The sequence below is a fragment of the Bemisia tabaci genome, chromosome 3 (genome assembly GCF_918797505.1).
Source record: "Bemisia tabaci chromosome 3, PGI_BMITA_v3".
NCBI classification, from domain to species: Eukaryota; Metazoa; Arthropoda; class Insecta; order Hemiptera; family Aleyrodidae; genus Bemisia; species Bemisia tabaci.
The window spans coordinates 10663111-10690541 of NC_092795.1; the positions used below are offsets into that span (position 1 = coordinate 10663111).

Here is a 27431-nt window from a genome sequence, read left to right on the forward strand (position 1 = left end):
ATTCTAAGGGGGCAAGGCTCCCCTGGACCCCCCCCTTCGTTTGTCTATGGCAAGGGAGTTGAGCCATGAGCCATTAAAGTCGAGGATGCCCAGACTGGAGTCTCTTAGCATCTGACGACGGAAGAAAATGAAACGCAGTTACTAAAAATATCCCTCTGTACTGAAAATCTTGAAAATAGACAGAAATTTTCCAAAAATTATACTTCTTTGAAAATTTAAGAAGAGTTCTATAGTGCCCCAACGTGTTTTTGAAAATTTATTCACCTTTTGCGAAATTTTTAGTGTACATTTTTCACTTTTTCTCACGAAACAAGGGTTGCATGTGAATTCGTGGTGGTTTTCACGGGCAGCACGGGCCCCCTCCGGGATCCGGGCCCCGGTACCAGGGACCCGGTACCCCCCCCCCCCTTGCGGCGGGCCTGAATAAGGCCTAGACATTGATCGCACACTTCCTCTTATAAGTGTAAATGAGATAGCTTGGAAGAATTTCATATGGTACTGCTAAGAATAAAAAAAACTATTTTAATTACTTGTGCCACTAATCAGGTAAATAAAATTGGCTTAGCCTTACCACGCATACTAAATATATTGAAAAAAGTTAATTATATTTATTTAAAAGTTAGTTATATTTAGTATGCAAGGTAGGGCAAAGCCAATTTAATTCATAGTTTACATCTAGCTATCTCTTTCATAGTTTACATCTTGCTATTTGCAATAATGTTTATTTTACTATGCAGGTTGTGCGAAAGGAAAATATTCTAATGAAGGAATTTACTAACTGAGTAACAACTACAAGAGAATCAGAAGTGTAGACATTTCCCACGAAATTCATATTTCATATTGTTCGTATTACTCCAGGAAATTTGGAAGCACTTGCTCTTTATAAGGATTTTGAATCGTTGATTAGGAGGTGTAGACGCAATCCGTGAAGACTAAATCCCTTCAAATAGGAAGATAGGCATTAATCACGACAGTTAAGCTTGTTTAGTGGTATTCGAGAGAGATTTCTCATATTAACGCGAGAGCCTTACTCATGGCCGGATATACCTGCAATTTTAGGAATTTTAGGAGAGTAACTTACGGTTTCGATCGACTTAACCAAAATTTGGTCGATCAACAAAATTCTTTTAAGTTGAATGATTTCATTACCCATAATCAGGCTGATTCAAGTATCAAGATTTTGACTTACTTTTTACTTTTTGGTCCTGATTTGTTGACCTGTTACATTCTGTTACATCAGACTATGAGCATTTCGGTCTAAATTTTAGTCCATCATCAGGTCGGTGATAGCAGTCGCGAACAGCGAAATTGCCGAGACTTAAAAGATGAAATAAAAACACGCAATACTGCACATCGAAATTTCACGCACGTCTCAATTTTCGGTTTTTAAATTTCGGTGTGCAGTATCACGTGTTTTTCGTATCCGTCGTATCAAGACCAAAACATATAAAATAAGTCTATATTTTGATGCAGTCCTGTTAGTTGATCTGACCAAAACATGTATTTTTCGAAGTGTGATTCGATGGAAAAATCTAGAGTGCCTTTATAGGGAGAGTATAGCCACTTCGATTACCACCTTTGATTGGCTTAGTCATCTTAGGCTGAATGGAGCCTTCAAAAATGGCGGACGCTGTAAATACAAAATGACTGAAAATGTAGTTTTATTTGCGTATCGTAACGGGAACTTTGCTCAAATGCATTATTACGACGTATTTTCCAAGTTTCAGGGCTAATCGAGTGCAATTTTCAAGAAAAATCATCTCAAATGTAATAAGGTCGGCATCGAGTGCAGCTGGTGATAACCGTCAAAAGTCGGCAATAACCCCTCCCCCCCATCCGCAAAAAGCAAAATAAAGCGCCGACATTTTTGGGCTCTAAGCTTCTCCACGTAGCCAAGTGGCCATACTCTCCCTATGAAAGTACTCCAGGAAAATCTAAGCAATAAAAAAGAAAACTTTACAATCGAAAGATTCGACCAGAATACTATGCTGCCGCACTGAGGAAGAACGCCGTATGAACCTTCGGGCGTTGCCGAATTTCCTTTGATAAAATACGAATTTTTTGGTAAACGTAAACAGATTTTCCCGCAAATTTTTCAGACTTTTGCTCGCAATTTCATCGAAAAGTCCTGAAAAAGGAAAATATTCATACACTGAAACAAAAACTCCGGCTGTGGGAGCCGCAATTACGGGCTATATAGACATACCGTCCGTTCCGGGCTCAAAGGCCGAAAATTCCGGCTGCTGGAGGCGTAGCTTCGATTGCTCCGGGTTCAGAGGCCGAAGCTCAGCCGAAATTTTCGGCCTTTGAGCCTGGAACGGACGGTATGTCTATATAGCCCGTAATTGCGGCTCCCACGGCCGGAGTTTTTTTTTCAGTGTAACTTTCCTGATAATATAAAATGAACATTTTATCGAAGGAAATTTGGCAACTCTCGAATGTTCATACGGCGTTCTTCCATAGCACGGTAATATGGTAGGAAAACGCTTGAAAGTACGTTCACGCTCGTTTATGGTGGAAAAATCCCCGGATTCGCGTGTATCGGCATTGGGGCTTTTCATTGGACGGGGGGCGCGGGGACAGAAATCCTTTTAAAGGCAGGTGAAAGCCTTGTTATGGTAGCTGAAGGCAACGATACATTTGAGCCTGGCGGAGCAATAAAATGTGAAGCCTCTTCACCCGCTCGAGATGCGTTGGAGCCTTTCTCCTGACGCCGTGCGATGCGATCCGACTTGAGAAGGTGGAGTGGGCTCTTGTCTCCGGCTCAGCAGGTGCGGCGCCTGAACTTGACACAAATCCAACTCCCCCGCACTCGCACCGTCCCGGTCACTAGCCCTTTTCCGATTCCGTGCACACTCACCGTCACCGTTCAACGACGTGCGATCTCAAGCTCTCCCTTCCCCGTTGCAATATTTCCCGCCAACAGTCCGATTTCAAAAGAGGTATTCCTAGAGCTAGAGTACCTGTATAGCAAGAGTGTGGACAAATGTGAAACTCCGAAAATCCATCAGGCCTTCACCGATACTTCTGCGAATGAAGTTGGGGCCCAGAAATACAGCCAACCTATGAATTTCAATTATCCAGAACGATGTACTGATACTTTTGTTACGAACCGTCGTTTATAAAGCACGTACTTGACCCAGTTTTTGTATAAATTTACTCACTTTTGCGGAAGAACGCTCATTTCTGTACATTCTTGGTCAGAATTGGAATTTGCAGACTCTGCAGACTAGCAGTGAAATTTCGTATGTTAGAAGTTGGTTAGAGGGATGGCTGCACTTTTGGGCCCTAAGACCTCCATGAAGCGATCTGTCCATACTCTCGCTATACAGGTACTCTACTAGAGCAAGCGGAGTGAAACGAAGGTATGCTCATTTGCCACAACAGGGCCTCGATCAGAGACAAGAGACCCTCCACTAGTGTCTTGGCCATGGTGGGAGCTTAAACTTTCGGGACTTCAGCATTCTACTGTTGACGTGCCTACATGGTTAATGTTCAACAACGTGTGAAATATTAAATCGCCCCATTTTTGGCGATAGTTGATGTGGCTTGGCTCCTTTCTGCTTAGGGCGGTCCAATTCAAAATGTTCAGAGTGATTTATCGATACAATTGCTACGACTGTAAAGCACTTGACTTAGTTTTTCCATGAATTAATGATTTTTGCGGAAAAACGCTCGTTCATGAACAATCTTGGTCATCTTGGTTTGTTACTGGAATCTGAAGATTGGCAGTGAAATTTTTTGTGTCCGTAAGTTGGCTGCCCTTTTGAGCCCTATGTGCTCCATAATTCGACATGGCTGCACTCTCCCTTCACACATATAGGCACTCTATCCCCAGCCAAATGAGAAAAAGTGTGTGTACTGCGCATTTTTCAGAAATGAAAACTTGGCAGAGATGCACAATTGCACAGTCCGTCAAAAAATGATGAATGCTGACACTCGATTTTGATCAAAGGGGAATGTTGCGTGACGACCAACAGTTATCGAATGGTCAATTTTGATTAGAATTGGTTTGGAATTTGATCGTCCATCGAGGCCTACAGACCATCTAAAAGTGACAAAACGCTCCGTTATAATCGTTTCGTTCCAGTCTTGGCGGTGAGTTTGAAAGGAAATGCCAATTTTGCAATATTTGACCCTCAGTGGTCCAATGGCCCCTGCCAGGGGGAGATTGGACCGAAGAGTCGGATATTGGAAAATCGGCATTTCCTTCAAACCCTCTTGCTAAGGCTAAAACTGAATGTTCAGAACGGAGCGTTTAGTCGCTTTCGGGTGATTGAATGTAGGGGAATAGCGAGAGACGAGGAGAGACCCTCCTATCTTGGCAATGGTGGAAGCTTTTACTTTAGCGACTCCAACAGTCAACGGTTGACCACCTTCTGGGTGGATGGTCAAGAAACGTGTTGAGCATTTCGTTCTGCAAACAAACCGAAGTTTGGTAAAATTGTTTGGCTCATTACGTCACCTGAGGCTCATCACCCACCGAATAGGGGTAGGTAAACAGCAGACACAAGGGTGATGACTGACGTACATATACAAGCTTTCGGTATACGTCTGCTACAAATACATCCTAAAAAAAATAATCAGACATCAAAAAGGAAAAAGAAGCAGCGTATTCGGGCTATCTTTAACTTATTCCTCAAATCAAAGCCGGAGCTCGGAGCGACATCTTATTGGTAGCATAGATCAGAAAATCGCGAGTTCACGCTTCGCGACATGGCGCCTTCAATTTTGTGGATGCAGCGCGGACAGCCATCAAGCACGAATAGTTGCATCTCTGCGCCGTCATCAGCACGCGTTGAGGTGTCTCTTATTGTTGAAATGAGGAAAGTCAACATCAAATTTGCTCAAAATATGCTACGATGTGTCCTAATCAATGATCTTTTTGAGGAAACAAATTATAAAGGGCTCTCAAGCGCCTTAGGGCGCACGTCAAAAAGTTGGTCTTTTGGCGAGAGTTGTGTCGTGTCGTGTCAGGGAATTTTTTTTTTTTTTGACGAATACTACTAAAAATCTCAATCCGCGTCAAATTGACCTGATGATCTCTCTAAAGTTACGAATGGCGGATGAGGAATGGGGGTGAAGAAGCGCTGATAAGTTAACAAAAAAGTGAAAATTTTAATAAGTATTTCTTACCATTCCCTGGAAAAAAACACATTGGATCTAGAGTCTAGACTCTTGAAAACATTGACAAGAAAATATACTCTTGATTCAATCAGATTTAAGCTTAAATCAAAAGGAAATCCGCTCAAATTAAGAGGCTGGGTTCTTGATTTAAGCTTAAATCTGATTGAATCAAGAGTATTTTTTCTTGTCGATGTTTTTAAGAGTCTGGACTCTAGATCCTATGTGTTTTTTTCCAGTATTAAAAACATAGCTACTACTTCAAAAACTAACAAAATCAATATTTATAATTACGAGTCAAATTAACCCGACTTAAGACTTTGCGTATAAAAAAAGTCTTGTGCTTCTAAGGGTTACAGCCCATTTGCTCGCCGAGTTTCCACGTAAATGTTCAACTTAAAATCGTCGCGTTCTCCTTTAAATCGTAATCATTAATGTCACTTAATTTCTGCCTCCGAGAAACGCTTCTACCGTTCTGTAAGTTCATTTTAACTTCAGGAAAATAAAACAATCATTTCGGAGATTCATCTCTTCGAAATATTAATCGAGCTCTCCTTTCTTTTCCTTTCTCATTTTTCTAATTATGCACTCGGCGGAAAAGCGAAACGCCTGCATAACGACGTTTGCTATTAATCCTCCGATTTCCGGTGAATAAAAGAGAAGGTTAATTAAAATCTCGATGCCTTAATTACAAGTTGTTGAGGAGGCGGAACAACTTTATGGTGTAAGCTAAGGTAATATTTTCCTTCAGTCCATCAGCCATACTGCCGTGTTAAGGAAGAACGCCGTATGAACATTCGAGAGTTGCCAGATTTCCCTTGACAAAAAATGTATTTTTCACGACATTTATGCACATTTTTCTTCGAAATTTTCAGATATTTTAGGTTAAATTGCGTACGAAATTGTCTGAAAATTTTGGAAAAAATTACTCACAATTTTCCTTGCAAATTCGGTATTTATCGAAGGAAATTTGGCAACGTCAGATGGCTCATACGGCGTTCTTCCTTAGCACGGCAGCATAGTCCGTGCGAGGGGACCTGAGAGAGAAGGGAGAAATCCAGCTTGTCGGCGTGGAGGATTGGTCTGACTAAAGTCAATGAGTGGCGCGTGGCAGGTAATTGAAAATTAAACATTTACTGACCCATGTACTCCATTAATTATTTAATTGTCTCTGTTTTGTCGTATGGTTTGGCTGCGGACGGATTTTGGTGCTGAGTAAAAATAATTTGGAAGTTAAAGAAATATCCAAATGAAAAGGGAGTGTGCCGGGATGGACGTTCCACTCCCGGATGGGCAGAACTCTTATACTCGTATTTCCCAATCAAGGAAATACTGTCAAAAAAGATTGAGCATTATTTTTGTCGAAATTAATCACAGGGTTGAGAAATTGAGAAAGGCTATGCAAAATAAAGCCCAATTACTTTATTAGCCCAAACACTTAAAAAATTATAACTTTAGTACCGTGCATCGTCACCTTTCGGCCAAAGTATCACAAGCGCCATACGTTTAAAGATATCCGCCGCCACTTAATTTTTTTCAGAGAGTTTGTTCAATGAAGCTGTCCGAAAAATTTCACCGAATTTTCCCTGTGCTGCCGATAAAATTCAGTGAAATTTTCTGACAGATTTAACCAACAATGTCTCTGTAAAAAAGTAAAATGGCGGCAGAAATTTTGAAACGTCGCATGGCGCTTATGATACTTTGGCTGGGAGGTTAGGTTATCGATATATCGATGACTGAACTCAAAATTCTCGTGAATCTGCATGCGACTTCCAAAAGAACTTTCATTTTGATCGGCGTGCCATAAAATAGAATCTTTGTGAAGTACCCTGTGAATTTTCTTCTTCAATGGAAGGAAATTCCACGAAAATTTAAAGCAATGAAGCTGGTTTATTTCACTTCAAAATATGAAATAGGAGGGGCAATTCTAGAATTATGTGATCGAAATTTGTGATATTCGAATTCATCGATACCTATTACATGTCCCATATGCGTCGCCCCGAGCGCGGAGCATAATGTACGTAAAGAAATGGGAACGTAGAGAGCTAACTACGGAAACCGAACTAAAATTATGAGAGTATGCGAATAATTTCTGGTTTATCGGACCACCAAGCTTACCTCGTTGTTTGGCCTCGTTGCTTGTAAATGCTATCGCGATGTTTTTCGTTCCCCACTGTTAATCCATTACCTCATTTTCTACTCAAATGGAAAATTGTATTCGTGTTTTTCGATCGGAATTCAGTTCCAGCTTACGAAACAGCGAGGCACTGACCTAATTAAAAAGAAATTGAAATCCTCGATGGAAAAATCGTCGTAACCGCTCCCAAGTAGCAGTTTGTAACTGAAATATTGCATTAAATCGAAATAATATTGAAAATGATCACGATTTTTTTTTTTTTGCATTGCAATATTATTGTAATTTTTTACCCTTAAATACTCATAACTCTGCTAATGATGAAAATTTTGACTTGACAATTTGACACTGTGCATGCTCAATGGTATTGAATTTAGACGTTGATTTTCATCAAAAACGAGCGATATTGCGATAATTGTGACTTGTTTTGGAACAATGTTAAAAACAGCTAGAAGTTTTGGTCGGTCCTCGCAAAAAATTAATAAGATCGAACAATTTCTAGACAGGGCAATGGAGATTGCTGATCGCTTTTGCGATTTATCTTTTTCCTGGAAATGTTCTCGTCCCTTCCTCTCACGCTCGGATCACATTTGAGGCGTCTAGAACCAAAAACAGCAATCTCCATTGCCCTGTCTAGAAATTGTTCGATCTTATTAATTTTTTGCGAGGACCGACCAAAACTTCTAGCTGTTTTTAACATTGTTCCAAATTTTCTCACTTGATAACAGAACATTTACAAGGAACATGAACATAAGGCTTTCTCGTTCTTTCAATATTGAAATTATTATGATCGCACAATTATTATAGACAAGGCAACGGAGATTGCCGGTTTTGGTTATAGGCGCCTCATTAAAATTTGCGAACGCGAAAATATTCTAAACCTTGATTGTGGAGTATCCTGTTAGTCTTACACGTTTTTGGCGCTTACAGCATTCTCTACTGTTAGTCTCCATAGCACTTCAAATATTACGTGTGTTAGCGAGACAACCCCCCCCCCCCCTTCGCCCTCCGAGCTTTTCTACCTCTTTTTTTACGTTTCGACCAGTGTGTTTACGACTGAGTCTGGCACGGAAGTTAATTTGAAGTAAGGCCCCCTTAGAGCGTCGTTTTAATTGTAAATCGTCCTTAAGACTTAAAAATGAAGAAAGAACGAGAAAGTGAAGAGGGAAAAATAATAACCAAGGTGAAAAAGGTGGAAGGAGGAAGGTCGACACAGAACAGCATAGCTCAGTGAGTCAGTGAGTCGACTTTCAATCCGCCCACACCGTTGCCAAATTATTGGTCATATATAATATATATAATTATATAAATATAATTGGTGGTCAATGAGCCAACAATGAAACGTCGACGAATACTCAATTTTGAAGAATAATTTATTTAGACAAATTATTTTGTGCCCCAAGAATATTGCCGTGTTTTCATTTTTTAGACCTAAAAACTGCTGCATTCAGGAAGCTTTCGTTATTTATCAGAAGGGCTTACGTGGCATTTCCGAGTTTTATCTAACAGGATGTTGCTTTCATCAACGGATTTATATTTTGTTTCATTAGTCTCAGGGATTTCCCGTCAATTCACAACGAAAATTCACAGCTAGTTTAAAATATTACCAACGATTTTGAGTGATTAAAAAAATTGTCAAATATAGATTTGCAACCCCTCGTGTCCCATCTAGTGGAATTAAGAAAAAAAATTCAAGAGGCTCTAAAAAAAGTGACGAAAAGGGCTTAACAGGAAACAAGTTGGATTTTGCAATCGCTAGCGATAGCAATATTCGTCATGGGAACGTTAGTTTCTGGGATATGAAAATGTTAAGGTACAGTTCGTTTGTAGTATCTTCTGAATTGAAGGGGCTATGTAATTTCGTGTTGACATCTCTTTTTTAACATTTTTAATTATTTTTTTTGCATACAAGAAAGCTGTTATGTACCAATTATTTATTTTCGTTGGATTATTTATGGTTTTCGGAAGTTACCGCATTTAAGTTTCAGGTTCGCTTATTCGGCGTAAAGTATACAAAAGGTGTCCCAAAAGCACCGGGACTTGTTCTGTAACTTCGAAAGTAAGATGGATACAGACATGATCTTGATTTCATTTTAAAGATCAACTCAATACCTATCGATTAAAACCAAGATCAGCTCAATCGGATAAAAATTGACCAAGTTATGGCACTTTGAAATCAGCGAGGAAAGTTTACGCCTACGGTTTTTAAGGAAGATTCTTCATCGCCGTAAATCGAAAAGTCGGCCTATAAAGTGATGCTTATTGTGTTTTTTTCATTTTCGAGGTGTCATTTATCAACATTTTGTACCACCAAACACAACAGTTGACAGTGCGTATTATTGCTAAGTGCTAAAGGAGTTGAGAATGCACATTTCCCGGAAACGGTCTGACTTGAAAGCTTCGTGGATACTCCATCAAGACAAGCGCGGCCTCACACATCGAGCTTAACACGTGAATTTATGAGTAAAAATGGAGTTGAAACAATCCCTCATCCCCTTACAGCCCTGACTTGGCTCCATGTGATTTTTGGATGTTTCCTACACTTAAAAAGGAGCTTCGTGGACGAAGATTCGAATCGAAGACCGAAATCCAGAATGCAATTCAAAACTTTTTCAACGCCATCCCAGAGGAAGAATTCAGGAAAACAATGTTGGATAAGTGGCAAGAGCACATGAAAAAGTGCATCCGGTTTGATGGACGGTACTTTGAAAAGCAAAAGGAAGTTATGGAAGATTCGGAGGAAAGTGGATACGAATATTAACTTTTTGAATCCTGGTAAGCGAAAAATCTTCCTAAAAACCGTAGGGGTAAACTTTCCTCACTAATTTCAAATTGTCATAACTCGGTCAATTTTTATCCGATTGAGCTGATCTTGGTTTTAATCGATAGGTATTGAGTTGATCTTTAAAATGAGACCAAAATCATGTCTGTATCTATCTTACTTTTGAAGTTACAGAACCAGTCCCGGTACTTTTGGGACACCCTACGTACGATATTTTTACTCTACACATATGCCTGAATACGCATCATAAGGGACCTATGTGCTTCCTAAGTTGCCAAGTATTAATTATTGTTTGATGATTGGTCTAAAACATTCAATACAACCAGTAAAAATTAACTGTCCCCTGCGAGATTCGAACCCCCGCTCGCACAAAAAGTGACATTTACCCGACGTCAGAATGGTGTCTCTGCTGACTGAGCCATCTCGCCGTATGAGAGCTTTGGGAGAAATTAGCACAGTTAAGTGATCTCGGACGCTGAGCGGGGCTTCACAAAAGACGACCTTGAGATTTCGGCAGTTCGGCCACTGGCGTCATAAGAGACATCGGATTAAAGCGCATTACTCTGTGAGACATTGTTTACCTATGCTGTCATATGTCACAAGGTTCATCTCAGTATGGATTTGCGATCGCGGCAGTAAGCTGAGGCAATATTTCTGTATTCATGGATTAAATCCATCAATCGAGTTCTGATTTTGGCTCATATATCCGTAACGGGTCCTCCAGAGCAATTTTCCACCTTGTACGATGGTTATTATTTCTTTATATCTATGTTTAAAATTTGAGGTGGGATAATGGCGGCTTCTCAAGAACACCGAGGTAGGCGATCTTTTGCACCAACGAACAGAAAACTGATGGCGAAATATAACCAATCAGAACCTCCCAAAAAAAAGAATTTGCCTAAAAACGGAACTTCGTGGTTCTGCGCAGATTTACCAGTCAGACACGACATCTTAAGGTGGAAAAAAACTCGCTGAAAGCGAATTTTAGCAATCAACACAACTTGACGTAGAGACATGATTGGCTAAAAAATACAACGGTTTTTGATACATCGGAAAATCAACCAAAAATCGGAGACTGGGCGAAACGCTCAAGGTCGCAGAGGTATAGGGAATCCCATAGCGAAAGCAACGGAACGATTCTAATATCATGGGGAACTCCGTTCCCATGACAATAGTATGCGTGAATATTATTTCTAACCAGGAAAACACGTAATAAATCCAGCCCACTCTCCCAAGTAATTTCTTACCTCTTCATGCATGAAATTTTTTCCCGAACTTCTTGGACTTCAATTATGTACGTATACGACTTTTACAACGTTCTCTTACGTGTAATTCTCAAACTCGTGATATTACGAACGATGTCATTCGCAACGTATACTGCATACTGTAACGTGCTGTAACGTACCTACGTTGCAATGCATCGAATGCCAGTCCCTCTCACATGATTGAAACATGAGTGTGTGTTTTTTTTTTAAAGAAAAACAGAAAGCCTTCTCACCCGAAAGAAATTTGCATACAATTTGAATAAAATTTGTTTAATCAATTGATATCATAATTACCAACTCACTATAGTAGATTTAATTTGCTGAAAGTGTTTGAGTTCGAGTTAAATGATTTCCGATGTGCGAAATAAGCTAGTTATTAGGCACATTCCTGCAATCCTGTAAAGGGAAACAAGCTTCATCGGCGTGGTTCTAAATTATTTTATACTCTCTCTCTTCTCTCTTTATCCAGTGAAGTGGACAGGTCCTCTGGAGGCAATTGACCGCTCTAATTTGGACGTTTTTATGCTAAAAGAAACCATGTGCATGGGGGTATGCGTGCAACATATTTCATTTTAGCATAAATACGTCCATTTAATCCTATGTTTCAGCAGAAATTAAAGTGCATGAAAAGAGGGCGAACGAATTCAAAGTACGCTTATAAAATGGTTATTAAAATTTTCACTTCTGATATTTTTCATCCGATTTCACACTACGTTCTCTAATTCCGTTTAAGCGGAAAACTTTGCCTCAAAAAGCACTTTTTCGTGGAATGCGAATGCCCCTATTTTGTCGTTCTTCGCACGAAAAAACGTAACTTGACGCACCAGGTTGCAAAATTGACTCAAACCATTCAATACTTTATAAGAATGTACCTTGCCAATTTTTGTCCAGAATTTCCCTGATTTCAGGCCAAGATCAGAAGAAAAAGTATTGAAATTTTCATCAAGGAATGTCAAAGACTCATTTAGTACATATGCAGCTGCGGAGGGAAATTTGGCAATGTTCAAATGTAGGTACGTTCTTTTTGGAGGGGGAGGAGAGGTGGGGACTATTTTTGTAAAAATTTTGAACACAGAAGCGTGGCAACGTCGCATGGAAGTTTGGAAAAACAAGGCCGGACAACTAGAGTGAGCAGCGAATCGCTTGTTGCTACTCCTCCCGTGGTCCCCGGGGAAAGGGTGTCGGTCGAAAGGAGGGGGTGGGGGATGGAAATAAATTTCTGGAGGGCAAATTAAGTCGGTCGGCAAGTTCACGCTTCGGCCGACGGCGATGAAGTGTCAAACACACTTGTATGAAAAAGGCCTCGCTAACGTCACAGTCACACCGCGCCCGTCGCACACTGGAAAAAGCCACACTAGAAAAAAAAAAGAAAAAAAAGCACATTGGATCTAGAGTCCAGACTCTTGAAAACATTGACAAGAAAAAATATTCTTGATTCAATCGGACTTTTGCTTGAATCAAGACGGAAAACGCTTAAATTAAGAGGCTTGGTTCTTGATTTAAGCTAAATTCTGATTGAATCAAGAGTAGGTTTTTTTTCTTGTCGATGTTTTTAAGAGTCTGGACTCTAGATCCAATGTGTTTTTTTTTTCCCAGTGCATCGGTCGAGGTAAGTCAGGAATTTTTTTTTTTTTTTATATGGAAAGCTGTTCCACGAATTGTTGTTGAAAGTTGTTTCATAATTAATTTTTTACTCAACTCGCCAAAATCTTCATTTCGTCATATTGCACATTTTTAGGGCAGTGAATTTCCTAGAATTAATTCCGAACTCCGGATTTTTTGTAATTTCTCGGAACTTTACTCGGAACCTCCAAAATTCTCAGAATTTTCAGCTATTTTTAGAGTTTTCTTGGAACTTCGGGATTTTCCGTCGGCTGGACCGATTATTTGATCAAATTTGATGAATTTTTGGGTCCAGTTTGACGATCTTTGGCACCAAATCTGGATATATTTTAGAATCTCCCCGGAACTTTTGAAAAAATTGGAATTTTTCTCTGAGCTTTTTGAAATCGGAATAATTTGGGAGCCTGGGAATCTGGTAAAATTTACTGGCAGCACTGTTTTAGGGGTGCCTCGTGTGGGATTTTTTTATGAGAAAAGCAATAAGACCACTTTTAAGTTTCCTCGTTTTGTACTGGTGAAGATACGAGCTTTCAAAGTTTCCGTTTATGTCCGATCCCTCCCAAAAGCTCGTTCTACTGTGCGCCGCCCGGACCCGGACCCGTTATTGTTATTGCGCTTGTTCGGTTACGTCTGCAGCGACCCCGCCGCCGGCATTTTGGATAAGAAAAAACACCGTAACAAGATCCGAACGTTGCCAAATTTCTCTCGATAAAGTCTGAATTTCCCATGAAACCCGTGAATATATCTTCTTAAAATTTTCAAAGAATTTCCTTCGCAATTATCTCGAAATTATCTGAAAATTTCAAAGAAATACATCAATGGGTATCCTCAAAAATAGACATTAAATCGGAGAAAATTTGGCAACATTTGGATGCTTGTGCGAGGTTTTTGATGACACAGCAGGATAGCTCACTACTTCGCCGGGACAACCTCGTAAATTGAGCCCTTACGCCGCGGAATGGGCGAGGGGGGTGGTTTGGTCGGAATATAGTCACTTCAACCCTTCTGACCAGTAATTTGGGAGGCAGTAAAACTGGGCCGGCTAGATAAGTTCTTGATTAAAAATGATTCTGGATGGACCTCTCCCTATTTTGCGGAGTGTAACGTCCGCAGCAGAAGTTTGAAGATTCAAACTCGTCGGAAAAAAAATATTTGTTTGCATCATCCCTTTAAGCTCACTGAAGTCGTAACTTTTTCCATTTTCCCCGTGTTAGTTCTCGATATTTGCCAGAGAAATGCGGCTTTTCCCGAATTTTTGCGGCTGTCTACAGATAACTGTCTTAAGTTTAGCTTGTTATCCGTAAAATTACGATTTTTCCCCAATGCGCATAGTTCAGAGTAGTACAGAGTGGGGCACAATACAGAGCATATAAAGGAATAGTAGCCTAACATCCCTTAGAATGTGACAGAACCGTAATGTAATTGTCGACTCTGTAAAATTTCTGACTTTAATTGCAGAGAATCATTACTTTTAATTCAGGCATCTTAAAATTGTCATCGATATTGTATCGTTCACAATAAATTATCCCGTCGAAACTTCTTGCAGAATTTTTTACGCAGTATTTATCACCTATGTAAAAAAAATGTATCAGAAGATACACGGGGTTTCTATTGATTTCTGGAAGGAAAAATCCCACACCACCCCGTTCGATTTTTCCTTTCGACAGGGCTCCAACAGAAGGAGGTATGGACCGAAAGGCGAGCTCCGTTAAGTAAAATATGAGCTTGTACTTCTACGAAGCTAGTATTAATCAGTTATGGACACTTTCCGGCTTGAGCACAAAAGTTCCGGTTGCAGAAAAGAGAGAAAAGACGACAAAAAAGTTTCGAATTCGGGGGTCGGGCTAGGGAATATGAGTTTCGGGAGAAACCCTTTGTCTTGTTCAAGGCAGTGCAGGGTAGCCACTGTTCGTTCAATCGTAAAACGCGATCTTGGAGGCAGTCGGAAAAAATGTTCTTCGAATTCTGCTAGAATTTCTGCTGAATCTGTTGAATTTGAGACATTTCTCGGTAAAATGCCGTATGAGGCTTCCGATGTTGCCAACATTGTGCAACGTAGTTCTTTAGTTGCATAAGTAACTTATCTGACATTTCTGCTAGGAATTTCCCCCTGAATCTGCTTTGAGCATTCCCTCGCAATTTTAAGGAAGTGAGTCGACTATGAATAAATTCCATCTGCCGCAAACGCTATAAAAATTGCACAATCTTAGCAGCATTGCAAGCCTCATATTCCCTTTTACCGAAAAAGTCCTCAATTGTTGCCTCGTTTACTCACATGCTCAATGTTTGTATACTTTCAGTATAACGCGCTGCATAAGTTTTGGACTTACTTACTACTACTAATAAGTCTCTCTTATAGCGTTTCTGTGCGCTCTGTGAAATCCAACCGCCACTGATAGCGATAACACTATCGCCGAATTAAGTTTTGAACTTAATTGCCTTATTTTTGGAGGACTACTTTGATAAGAGTTAATTTTATCTTAGGGAGAAATTCTTAGATTATACTGATGATATATGCATTGATTGCCAAATAGTGCTGTATTGAAAAATATCATGCAGAACTACTGCGCAACTGAGAAGACTTAAAAATAATTGGTCCACTCATCCCTTCTTATCATATCCTACGAGTTAGAGAACTTGATACCTCTATTCGTGCTCTCAGGAGCTGATTTTGCCTGCACTTTCCATTGAAGGCAAATGTCGTTTTCCTCAATCGATGCATATTAGTATATCATGTAGAAAATACGGAAGATGTTCTATTTTTTCAACCTAAATTCCTCTCTCGTGTACATTTAATGTGACCTTCCACGAGAGGAAGCACCTCTACCGAGGCAAAATTTGTCGTAAAGTGATTCTTGAGTTTGGTCGAAGAATTGGATTTTGAAACCTCGATGGGACTCTCTCTCATGTCTTGAAAAATAAGATGAAAGTGGTTTAATTCATTTATAGTTGCCAGATTTTTTTGAGAAATCAACAATTTTCCCCATTTAAACCTATATAAAATAGCCATATTTCATTACAAAGCTTGACAACATTGGTGGTGATAGAGGGTGTAAATATTTGCATTAGAATCCGGTAATTTTGCAGATTGAATTTACAGATGGGATTATTTAACAGCTTTCCTCGAAACTACGTTTTTCAAACTGTAAACTTCAAACAGCTATAATTCTTGTTAATTGGTGTGACATGTTTAGGTATTATTAGTCTCAAAATTTTTGTAGAGTGTTCCTTGTTCCTCCATATTAACGTTAACTCAATTTTGAGTTTCGAAGGACCAAAATCACAGTTGACAATAAGAAACGAATACGCGCACCGAAAAAAACTCCGGCCGTGGAAGCCGTACTCACCGGCTATATCGGCACTTTCAGGCCAAAGAACACAAGCACCATGCGACGTTTCAAAATTACCGCCGCCATTTTATTGTTTTACAGAGAAATTGTTCAACGAAGCTGTCCGAAAATTTCACTGAATTTTATCGGCAGTACAAAGAAAATTCAGTGAAATTTCCAAATAGATGTAACCAACAATTTCTCTGTAAAAAAATAAGAAGGCGGCGGAAATTTTAAAACGTTGCATGGCGCTTGTGAAACTTCAGCCAGAAGGTGACGATATGGACATACCGTGTTTCAGGCTCATAGGCCGAAAGTTCCGGGCGTAGCACCCGGAGCAATCGAAGCTACGGTTCTGGCTGATTATTGAAATTGATAGACAAAGCAATAGACAAAGAAGTAATAGTGAGTATGGAGCATGCCTATTGGTTGAAATGGGTGGCTTTTATAGGCTAAGGAGGGAAATGATGGACTAACTATCGAGTCTCTCGTGGGTTGTCGTTAGTTAGTCTATTACCTACCTTGTCTGTCCATTGCAACCACCCGCTTCCACCAATAGGATCCCTCCATATATCTCTTGTCTTCTTTGTCTATAGCTTTTTCTATCGATTTCAATAATCGGCCCGCAGCAAACTTTCCGTCTCTGAGCTCGGAACGACGGATGTCTACATAGCCCGTGATTTAGTTTTTAGTGCGGCTATCAGGCAACGCTGTTTTTTTTATGATGCGGCCGAAATTTTTAGTTTCTCGCCCGACAGCAAGTTATCGGGTTTTTTTGTGGCGCGAAGTTCATAATAAGACGTCGAAATGATTTATCACGAGGGAGGGCTTGCACCTATCTTTTCCGTAGTGTCAAGTCCGGAAAAAAGTGCGAAATATGTTGCTCGACGATGAACAAAGATAAAGAGGGGAGGGGAAGGCTCGAGGAGAAGGAAGCATCCCAGTTCCGGAAACTTTTGGCACGAAACGATGAAGCTGTTTCCTCATAAACATTGCCACAACTTCCGAGATAAAACATAAAATGGTCGAGGACAGCTAATTAAACCATTCAGACAGGGAGCGCTGGGTTAAAACAGCGACAAAAACACCATCTCAAAGGTTCTTTTTAGTCGTATCTCACTGGTGGAACGGTCATTTTGGAGCCGTGCTTTTACGTCGGTTAAAAATTCCGGGAAAATTGAATGATCAGATTATTTGGTCAACCCTCATTCCGTTTAATTTTATTAACCTGACAGTGTTGACGCAGTTAATACAGCGATGATGAAACTACGAAACATAAAATTACGACTTTACGACTGTATAATACTTCCAAGGTTTGCCACTCTTGCAGGTTACATTTAACTTTTTTGAAAGGATGTGATCATTGTTATCGCGTCTCGCGTGGGATTCTTCCTTGTTCTATTGAGAATATTTGATGATTTGGCACACAGAATAGCTAACAATATTCTCTTAGACAAGAAAAGTAGGAGCGGGAAATTCAAAATAGCGCAGACAGGCACTTTTGGAAGTAAACCGTACCAATTTGAATAAGGGATTTGTGTCCTGTTATTATCAATTACACGTACAAAATGGTTAAAATTAGTTAAGATGTTGGGTTCAGTCACTCAAATCAGCTTCCCCGGCAGGAAATTCAATTTTAAGCATTTGTTGAGGTCTAAAATGTTTGCAATATATTCGCCATTTCGGAACTATTTACGAGCAAAGTTGTCGTCAAATATGTAAAACGTGGTAACTTGCAAAATGGCCACGAACTTAGCTCGCAGTCATGCTAGGACCTTGTATATCGAAAGTAAACATTGACGCTTACCAATTTTGGTCGATTACGTTAAACATTTTAATCGCATTTAACTCGTAGATGACCAAGCCGGGTTAAATTGGCCCGAGGCTAGCTGAAAACACCTACATGGGTTGTACGGGACCGGAACTTACGCGCTTCAGATACAGGTCTACATTACATATGCATCGTAAAAGAATCCGACATCCAGTTGAAAAAAACAGAAAAAATTGAGTGTTAATACAGCCGAAGACAGGAGGGATGTAATCCAGCCTTGCTTCTCAGTATTTCCTCTTTAATCAGAGCGACATCTTACTAGCAGGGCAGGATAGAGCAGAGCGTTGCGCGAATTCCCGTCTCGCGCCATCGCGCCTTCAATTTTGCGCACGCAACGCGGACATCCATCATGTACGAATAGTTGTATCTCTGCGCCGTGCGCCGTATCAACGCGAGTCCTTTTCCTCGCTCTTTTTCCATGCTGAGTTTGTTTCCATTTGTTTTATTTGTAGTGGTGGTTCAAGGGCCACGTGAGCAACACATCCGAAGATAGGAGAGACGAAATCCGGCCTTGTTTTTTAAACTTTTCTCTCGAATCGGAGCAAAATCTTAATAGCAGCGTGGAGCAAATTTTTTAAAACTCATCGCAATCGAGGTACACATTTCCCGGGCTGCTTATTATTTATCATCAAGATAAACGGAAAATAAACTGCCGCGGGTATTCCTTTCTTATTGCGGTACTACCTCAATTTGTCGGATGATATAGACATTTCCAATTATTTGGGGTCGTACCGTAACTGTTGCGTTCGTTGCATAATTTATTGAGGTACTACCACAATTAATTGGGGTACTAACTAAATTAATTGGAAACGCCCATTTCATCCAACAAATCCGTGCTCTTATTTTCCGTGTAAAGATTTTTATTTACGATTAAGATTATTATTTTATTTTATCTATTAAAGGAAAACCAGTACACGCATAATCAGTAGTAGAAATTAATTTTTTTATATGCTTTTCGGGAACTCCCATCATTTGCAAGAAAATTTTTAAGCAAACACAACAACAACATGTACACTGAAAACGTATCACAATGGTTTATACGATAAATATAGGGTAGAACAGTGAAAAATAAATGAAGTAATTGGAATTAGACGAAGGACTACATTTGAGGTGAATTGATCATATGAACACGGAAGAAATACGAATATAATAATAATGTAATCAGTCTCTAGTTTTATTACTTCATTTAAATACTTTATCATCACGCTATATAATATTTTCTAAAAAAATTCAATTTAAAAATGCTTTAACCCTAGGGAGAGAAACGAGTCCGTGAGAGCATTCAAGCACGTCCTTTTTCTGTGACTTCACGTGGGTATTAAAAATGTCACAAATTAAGTAACCAAGAGTTTATGAATTCGTATCAGAAGCAACATCTTCCACCCGTTAGTATCGAACGACTCCTTGGCTTTAGAAACAGTGCCTATTTTGTGTAAGAGCTCTCTCGAGGGGACATATTTATGTCTGGAATGTCGAGAGACCAAGTAACGGCGGGTCCTTTTTGCGATAATCACCTCTATTGTTGGCGGATTGCGACGTGGTCCCGAGATGAAAGTCCCTTAACTTGAATCTTAATCTTAAGTCAACGTCAGCCATTCCACCTGGCTGCACTAACTTTTCATTTATTTTAAGACCTCATAATCTTCAATTTTCCCCACCATTACTTACATTCATCCCTCCGACTCGCCCGACGCAATCATGCCATTCGCGTTCACGTTGCCGCGTTTGCGGTAGGTTCAAAGGAAATCGATTTTTTCCGTTTTCATGCACTCTGAGCTGAAGAGTGGGTAGATTGACTTTCGTAGCTTACTTATCTAACATTCTAGAGGATTGAAACTTTCCGTTGATACTATCAGTCATATCGGATTGAATATCGACGGCGAAACTACCAAACCACGTATCTCGTTTGCGGTGTTTAAAAATCTACGCTCGCATTTAATTTTGTTGAAGTAGACCAAATCAATATCATTCCTTGAAATTTTCACAGAATTTTTTCCGCACGGAGAGGAAAAATCACAGAAATTTTCAAGACTGGATGTTAAGTGGTTTTTCATTAAAAAAATAAAGTATGACAGGAAGTCTGCGACGTCGCAAACCGAGATACGTGGTTTGGTAGTTTCACCGTCGATTTGCGGTAGGTTCAAAGGAAATCAATTTTTTCCTTTTTCATGCATTCTGAGCTGAAGAGTGGGTAGATTGACTTTCGTAGCTTACTTATTTGACATTTTAGAGGATTGAAACTTTCCGTTGATACTATCAGATCATATCGGATTGAATATACTTGGATCGAGTTTAACAGAAAGGAACCAAGCCACATCAGCTATTGCCAAATTTGACTGGGCAATTTAATTTTTTACGAGAGAACGTTCGTGCGGATTCCTTTGAAAATTTTAAGGAATTTGCTTCGTACCATGGAGAAAATTCGCTGAAATTTGCACGAAAATCCGTACAACCGTTTACATGTAAAAAATTAAACTGCCCCATTAAATTTGGCAATAGCTGATGTGGCTTGGTTCCTTTCTGTTTAACGCGGTCCACTTATAAGTTGCACTGGAGAAAGAAACACATTGGATCTAGAGTCCAGACTCTTGAAAACATTGACAAGAAAAATTACTCTTGATTCAATCGGATTTTTGCTTGAAATCAAAACGAAATCCGCTTAAATTTAGAGGCTTGGTTCTTAATTTAAGCTAGATTCTGATTGAATCAAGAGTACTTTTTCTTGTCAATGTTTTCAAGAGTCTGGACTCTAGATCCAATGAGTTTTTTTTCCAGAGATTAGTTGTAAGCAAAGTAAAATACAGCTTATGAATCTTAGCGGATGTTGACGGGTTAGAGTGCTCAGCTCATACAGAATATATATATTTTTTAAATACTTGGGAAGAAAAATGAAGGACCTAACCGTCATGGTTCTTCAAAATTTGAGTTGCACTTCTCGCTGGAAATTATAGCAATCGCCAGCAATTTGCAGCGGGGCTGTTATTCCTTACATAAAGCGAAATAATACACGGTGAAAGTGCCTTCAAAATTATCTCGACTCGGAGCGCCTGCATTTTTTGTGATACTCCACTCTTTGTCATGGAGTTAGTTTAGTTACCTGCCCGATCTGAACCCAACTAAATACATGGATTTCACCTCCGCTCTTCTGAGTGTGACTGCACCTAATATTTTTTTACGGATGAGAGCGAGTCCCTGGTAAAAATTAGCGATAGGAGCTGCGTCTCAAAATACCATAGGAATTCTTAAAGCCGGCTAAAAAAGGCAATAGAAAATCATATAGCTGGCTGTAGAAAGCGGAGCAAATCATATAGCCGGGCTATACGAAGCGATAAAAAAGTATACAGCCGGGCCATAGTTCCTATCGCCAGGCTTTACACTTTATCGCCATCGGCTATAAGAGGCTATAAGAAATTGTGTAGAAATTCGTGTGCTTTGGAAACCATTAAGTTTGATACGGAACCACCATAATATTTACAAAGCACACATTATATTTTCCTTTTATACATATTTTTTTTCATCAATTCAAATGAGAATAATCCATACAGGATGTGCAAACATTTCAAAATCATGAGTTGAAAAACGCTGACTCCGCGAGATTATTTATTGGAACCTAACACAAAGCGGAGCGACGTGCTGCCAGCGATAAGCGCGCACTGGTGCCTGCAAACCTAACAGGGATACTTCACGCATTGCGCAACGCGTGAAGTATCAAGGTTTGTAGGCGCTAATGCGCTTTCCGCGCTGGCTGCCCCCCCCCCCCCGGCTGGCGCCGCAGCGTGCCACGGCGCTTGAAGCAACTATTTCACACCAGAGGTGTTGCACAGTATCATACGAGACTGAAGACGCTCTAATATATTAGGAATGGCAGGCATCCATCAAAAGTACGGAGCTTTCCGCGCAAAATAAATCTAGATACTACGGCTCAAAAAGAGAGCAGTAGTCCAAAAACTCACGAAGTCCTAGCATCCGTAATTAGTAACATTTAGCATACACTTTATCGCCTGGCTGTTGCTTAGTCGCCATAGGCTATAAAAGGCCATTAGAAATTGTGCAGCCGGCTATAGAAGCTATTGAAAATCTTACAGCCGGCTTTAGGACTATGGTATTTTGGAACACAGATTCTACTGCCAATTTTTACCAGGGGTCTGTTCACATTAGAGGCACAATAATCAGTAATTCCCGATCTTATTCTTGTATTACTAAATTTTATGCTTTTCTATTTATTCACCGCAAACTGCCGGTGATTGGTGACTGTTCGCGAAACTTGCGCACATCCCCCCATTGTTACTCTCCCCACGGTTATATCTTGATTTCAGTGGCGAGGCGTATCAGTCGGCTGTCGGTATTTTCCCATTTGACGCTATATTATGGTTCGCGTTGCGAACGCCCTGATAATCGATCATCCTCCATAGGTTTGAATGGTCCATTAGTCCATTAATCGCCACTCTGGTAAAAATTGGCAGTAGGATCTGCGTTGCACAATACCATAAACCCACAGCCGGCTTTAAGATTTCCTATAGCTTTTATAGCCGGCTGTACAATTTCTTATAGCCTTTTATAGCCGATGGCGATAAAGCTGCAGCCAGGCAATAAACTGCATAGCCCGGCGATAGGAACTATAGTCCGGCTGTGTAATTTTTCATCGCTTCGGATAGCTAGGCTCTATGAGTTTCTTCGCTTTCTACAGCCAGCTATATGATTTTCTCTTTCTGTAACCAGCTTGATGAATTTCTATCGCCTTCTATAGCCGGCTATAAGAATTTCTATAGTATTTTAAGACGCAGCTCCCAGTGCCAATTTTTACCAGGAAAATCACAGCTTTCTATAGCCAGTTATATGATTTTCTTCGCTTTCGACAACCAGCCATATGATTTTTCTATCGCCTTCTCCAGCCGGCTATAAGAATTCCTATAGTATTTCAAGACGCAGCCCCTAGTGCCAATTTTTACGAGGAAAAGCACGCCACGCCACTGCTAGATTTTCAGTGCCCGGTGTGGTGGTCCCTTTACCGTGGACCGTGACATAAAGACGGAATAGATTTCAATATCGGCACGAAGCGATACTTATTTCAATGTCCGGATCGTTTCCTCGGGGCGGCATCAAACGGCGGCTGCAAGGCGTGAGGTACAAGAAGCAGGGTTGCCATTCGGCAATTTCAAGACGCGGATATCCCTCCGTTTTCCGCGGGGCGCCCCCGCCCGCGTGGCACCCTCTCGGCGCGAACACGCGGGGGTAACGAGGAGTGAAATTGGTTTTTTGCGCCCGCGTCATTTTCATGCTGATCGGAGCGTTGAAGCTTATTCGTGGGCCGTTTCCATTTCCAACACCCCTCCTCCCCCGCCCCCACCCCCGGGCCGGTCTAATCCTCGCTCGTAGACCGCTGTTTGTTTTGTTTATCGCTCTTCCCGCTCTTTCCCCCTTTTCCCCCCTTTTCCCGGGGTGCTTTCCCCGGTTCGGAACAGGGCTTCCGGTTTTCGGGATTACGGAGACCGGTGGCGTGGCGTGCTTTGCGATATATCGATTGATCAGCCATTTAAACCTATGGAAAAGTATCGATAAACAGGGTGTGCGCAGCGAACACCTTAATAATCGATTATTTACCACAGCTTCAAATGGGGAAATATCGATAGATCGCAAAACACGCCACCCCACCGACGGAGACGGGCCCGCGGCAGACGGACTCTTGCGCAGGTGGAGTGGAGCTCGAGTATTCCCTGAGCAGGACAGTGGCGTGGCGTGCTTTGCGATGTATCGATTGATCTGTCATTTAAACCCTTGGCAAAGGATCGATAAGCAGGATGTGTGCAACAAATATTTTGATAATCGATTATTTGCCATAGTTTCAAATGCGGAAATATCGATCATTCACGCCACAGGATCAGGGATTCGCGTTGCGAGCGATACTTGCTTCAGGTAATGGGAGAGGCGGATAGCTTATAAAAGTTCCCTACCTCTCTTAGTAAGAAATAATAAAAATAAAAAACGAGCAAAACAAAAAAATAAAACCAAAGAAAATAAGGGGTGGTATACTGCCGTGCTAAGGGAAAACGCTGTATGATCTGTCGCGAGTTGCCAAATTTCCTCCAATAAATATTTATTCTTGAGGAGAGTAATGATTATTTTGTTTTGAAATTTTCAGATAACTTAGATCTGATTGCAAATAAAATTATCAGAGAGTCTAGAGGAAAAATATTCACAAAATATCTTGAATATCCATATTTTACCATAGGACATTTGGCAGCGTCCGAAGGTTCATACGGCGTTTTTTCTTATCCCAGCAGTATGATAATTTTTAAGTCATTGTTTTCAGCTACCTAACTCGGGAATCATTCATTTGCCACCGATATATTCACACATTTACCGGGTCGGTTTTCATGATTTTCCGACTTTCGGTATAGGTCATAATATCCAAATGAGCCTCCATGCGCTGTCGTCAAATCTTCGAATATAATGACAAAAACATGGGTTTGCACACACGAAGAATCCGTCCGGCAGAGGATGTTGAAATTTTGAAATTACTATGAGTGTAGAAATTTGAAAATGTGTTAAAGCACCCGTCTCACGCATTCGATGGATTTGTCGATTGTGACCTGTCTAAGATTGTCGGCCCGACGCGACGTTCTCTGCAGGTAACAGATGTGTTTGGGACACATTATAGATTAGATCTTGAGATTTTCAAGGAATTTCCTGCGGAAACGGCTGAGAAATTAAAAAATTAGTGCCAGTTTGAATGATTCAGTCTGTGTATAGGACGGGCGCTTAGAAAACATTGGGTAAAACTCAGTGAACGAAATTATGGAAATTGATTACAATATAAACTTACTCTATGTTTAGATCAGTTTCTAGGCCTGGTGCAATTCAGAACCAACATGCAATCGGTCAGATTTCAAAATATTTGGTCCAGCCATCCGTATCATATCCTGTGAGCCAGGGGACTTAATACCACTATTTGAACTTCTTCGAGCGCATTTTGCCTACATTATCAATTGAAGGAGAATGTCGTTTCCATCTTTGGATGATGTAAGGTCTCGATACATGATCAAATTCCGAACCAATTCTGATCAAAGTGGACGTGTTGATGACTATTGGTCACCATGCAACATTCCTCTTTGATCAAAGTTGGACGGGCCGTCAAATTTTGATCAGAATGGAGTGCCACCATTCATCATTTCCTGCCGCACGCAACATTTCTACCCTGTTTTCAATTTAAAAAGAAGCAAAGTAACGATTTAAAAACTGATGACTCCCGGCACCTTAATGAAAATTGGTTCGGGAATTTGATCGTGTGTCGAGAACTTTCAGCAGAGGACATTCAAGATTTTTTGGCTTTCATCAACATGCATTCCACTCTTACATAATTAGTTAAAACTGTAACCGTTTTCTAAAGTAAAATTCTTAAGCTTTTAATTAAATAAATTTCAATTTGATAATAATTTTTCGTAACTTCAATCACAATTTAAAAAAATATTGATCTCTAAAAAATCTGTAAACACTAATTATGAAAATTAATTAAAATCAAAACTCACTCCACGCTCAGCCCAGTTTTACCTCCCGGTTGAATTCGCCCGACTCACCTGGAACATAATCATAGAGCGGATCGAATTAATTTCAAGCTAATCTCTGATGAGCTGCGATGCGCCACGCGTCAATTAGCGTGTAGTAAATGGGGATTTCCGACAAAAAGGGCCCCCGTCATCGGAAACAAAACCTTGGAGCAGTTCAACTTGATTTACTTGATCCCCGTTCGGCTGACGCGTTAATTATCGTCATTTGAAGGGTGAGAGTAAATTGCAACCTAACCTCCCACACCTCATGAGCCCCCGTGTCCTTTACTCACCTTCGAAACCGGGGCTCAAGAATCCCCGGAGATTGCACCGTTTTCAGGTTCCGTTTCATTTTCGCAAGGTTCCGCGTCCTCGTAGGGCTAATCCGTTCTTGGTTTGGGGGCCTCAAACAAAGCCGCCCTTGCGTCCCCCTGGGAGGGGCAACCAGGAGGGGGGGAGGGGAGGGTAAACACGAGCACGCCTTGTTTTGACGCGGGTGATTATGACGGGGCAGCGATGCCGGATTGTCGCGTGAATACGGGGATTCGATTTTTTAATTGGTGTAAAAACGTGCACCGGGCGGCTACGCGCGGGATAATGGAGAGCTTGGTCCGCGCAGTGCCAAGGTTGAGATTCACGCGACAACTCAAATTACGCGCCTCTCGCCCCGGGTGCAGTTGTCATGAGCGGCTGCCGCTTTTCTCGGTTGAGATGAAATTTCGGAGCGCGGTACAAAAATTGAACGCAGGAGGAATCGAGACCAGTGACCCTGCACCGTAAATTAGGAAATTTAAAATAAATGAAATTAAATGTATATATTTATATTTAATTTTTATAAATTGAATTCGGCATAAAATAAATTCGGAGGTCAACGCTATCTTTTGCCTAATGATGCGCCAACTGCACGCTGCACTGCATGCTGTTGGTTGATAACCAACATGCTCAGCAAAAAAAAAAAAATTAAACGAAATTCGCTCAATAATAATAACTGATGAATGTCACGTGTACCTGTAAATTAGGTTAGGATTACTAAAGCAATAGGGTTTTTGATCATGAGTCATCACTCGGCGAATCTGAGCGGTAGAGTCAGAACGGTATTTTTACGCGAAGTGGCAGATCAAACCTATCTGCGGCAGTTACGCGAATCCACGAAAAACAAAAACGCCTTCAATTTTGTCTATAGGCAACATAGACAACCGCTGAGCACCATTTACTTTTTACACTGAGGATAAAATAGCAGAGCGGGGTCTCTGATATATAATGTCTCCGGGTAAAACCGCCGTATTAAAAGTACCAAAGGGAGCAAACGGAATGAGAAGGGAATACTGAAATGAATCCATCAATTTCAATTATTGACAGCAGTAAAATATGTGTAATTTTTGAAGCCTCATAACCCGCGATGTCTTTACTCGACCTATAAGGGAACTCACTTTATAGCAGTGCGATCAGTTGACTCGAACTCTGCCATGGATGAATCTCTAGGATAAGCGAAGGAATGGATGAATACTTCAAATGAGCCATGAACCGAGAAGAATAAAGTATTTTAGAAAACCATAAGTCAGGAGTAGTTTCAGACTCAAATATTCGTTTATATACTTTTATCCGTCAAATATTCCAAATTACGGCAAAATTTTTATTATATAAACATATGGGTTAAACTAAATTTTATCCCGGACATTACGCTTCATGGAGTAATCAGACTGCAAAATTCTCTTTGCCCGATTCCAATTTACTGTTGTTTGATTCCCTTTTGCTGAACTCGGTCTAGATATAGGTCAAAATTTCTGTGCTCGTCTGAA

General features: G+C 40.5%; 1 protein-coding gene across 3 annotated transcripts in view; it reads right to left on the reverse strand.

Moving 5' to 3' along the window:
• The window catches only part of LOC109044336 (uncharacterized), a 133974-nt gene that overhangs the window by 34476 nt on the left and 72067 nt on the right, over positions 1 to 27431 (reverse strand). Inside the window, exon 4 of one of the 3 annotated variants that reach the window (XM_019062023.2) lies at positions 25615 to 25662. The exons of the other annotated variants lie outside the window; for them this stretch is intronic. The gene's annotated coding sequence lies outside the window, so the exon portion shown is untranslated. The remainder of the gene's footprint in view (positions 1 to 25614; positions 25663 to 27431) is intronic. 3 annotated transcript variants of the gene reach the window in all.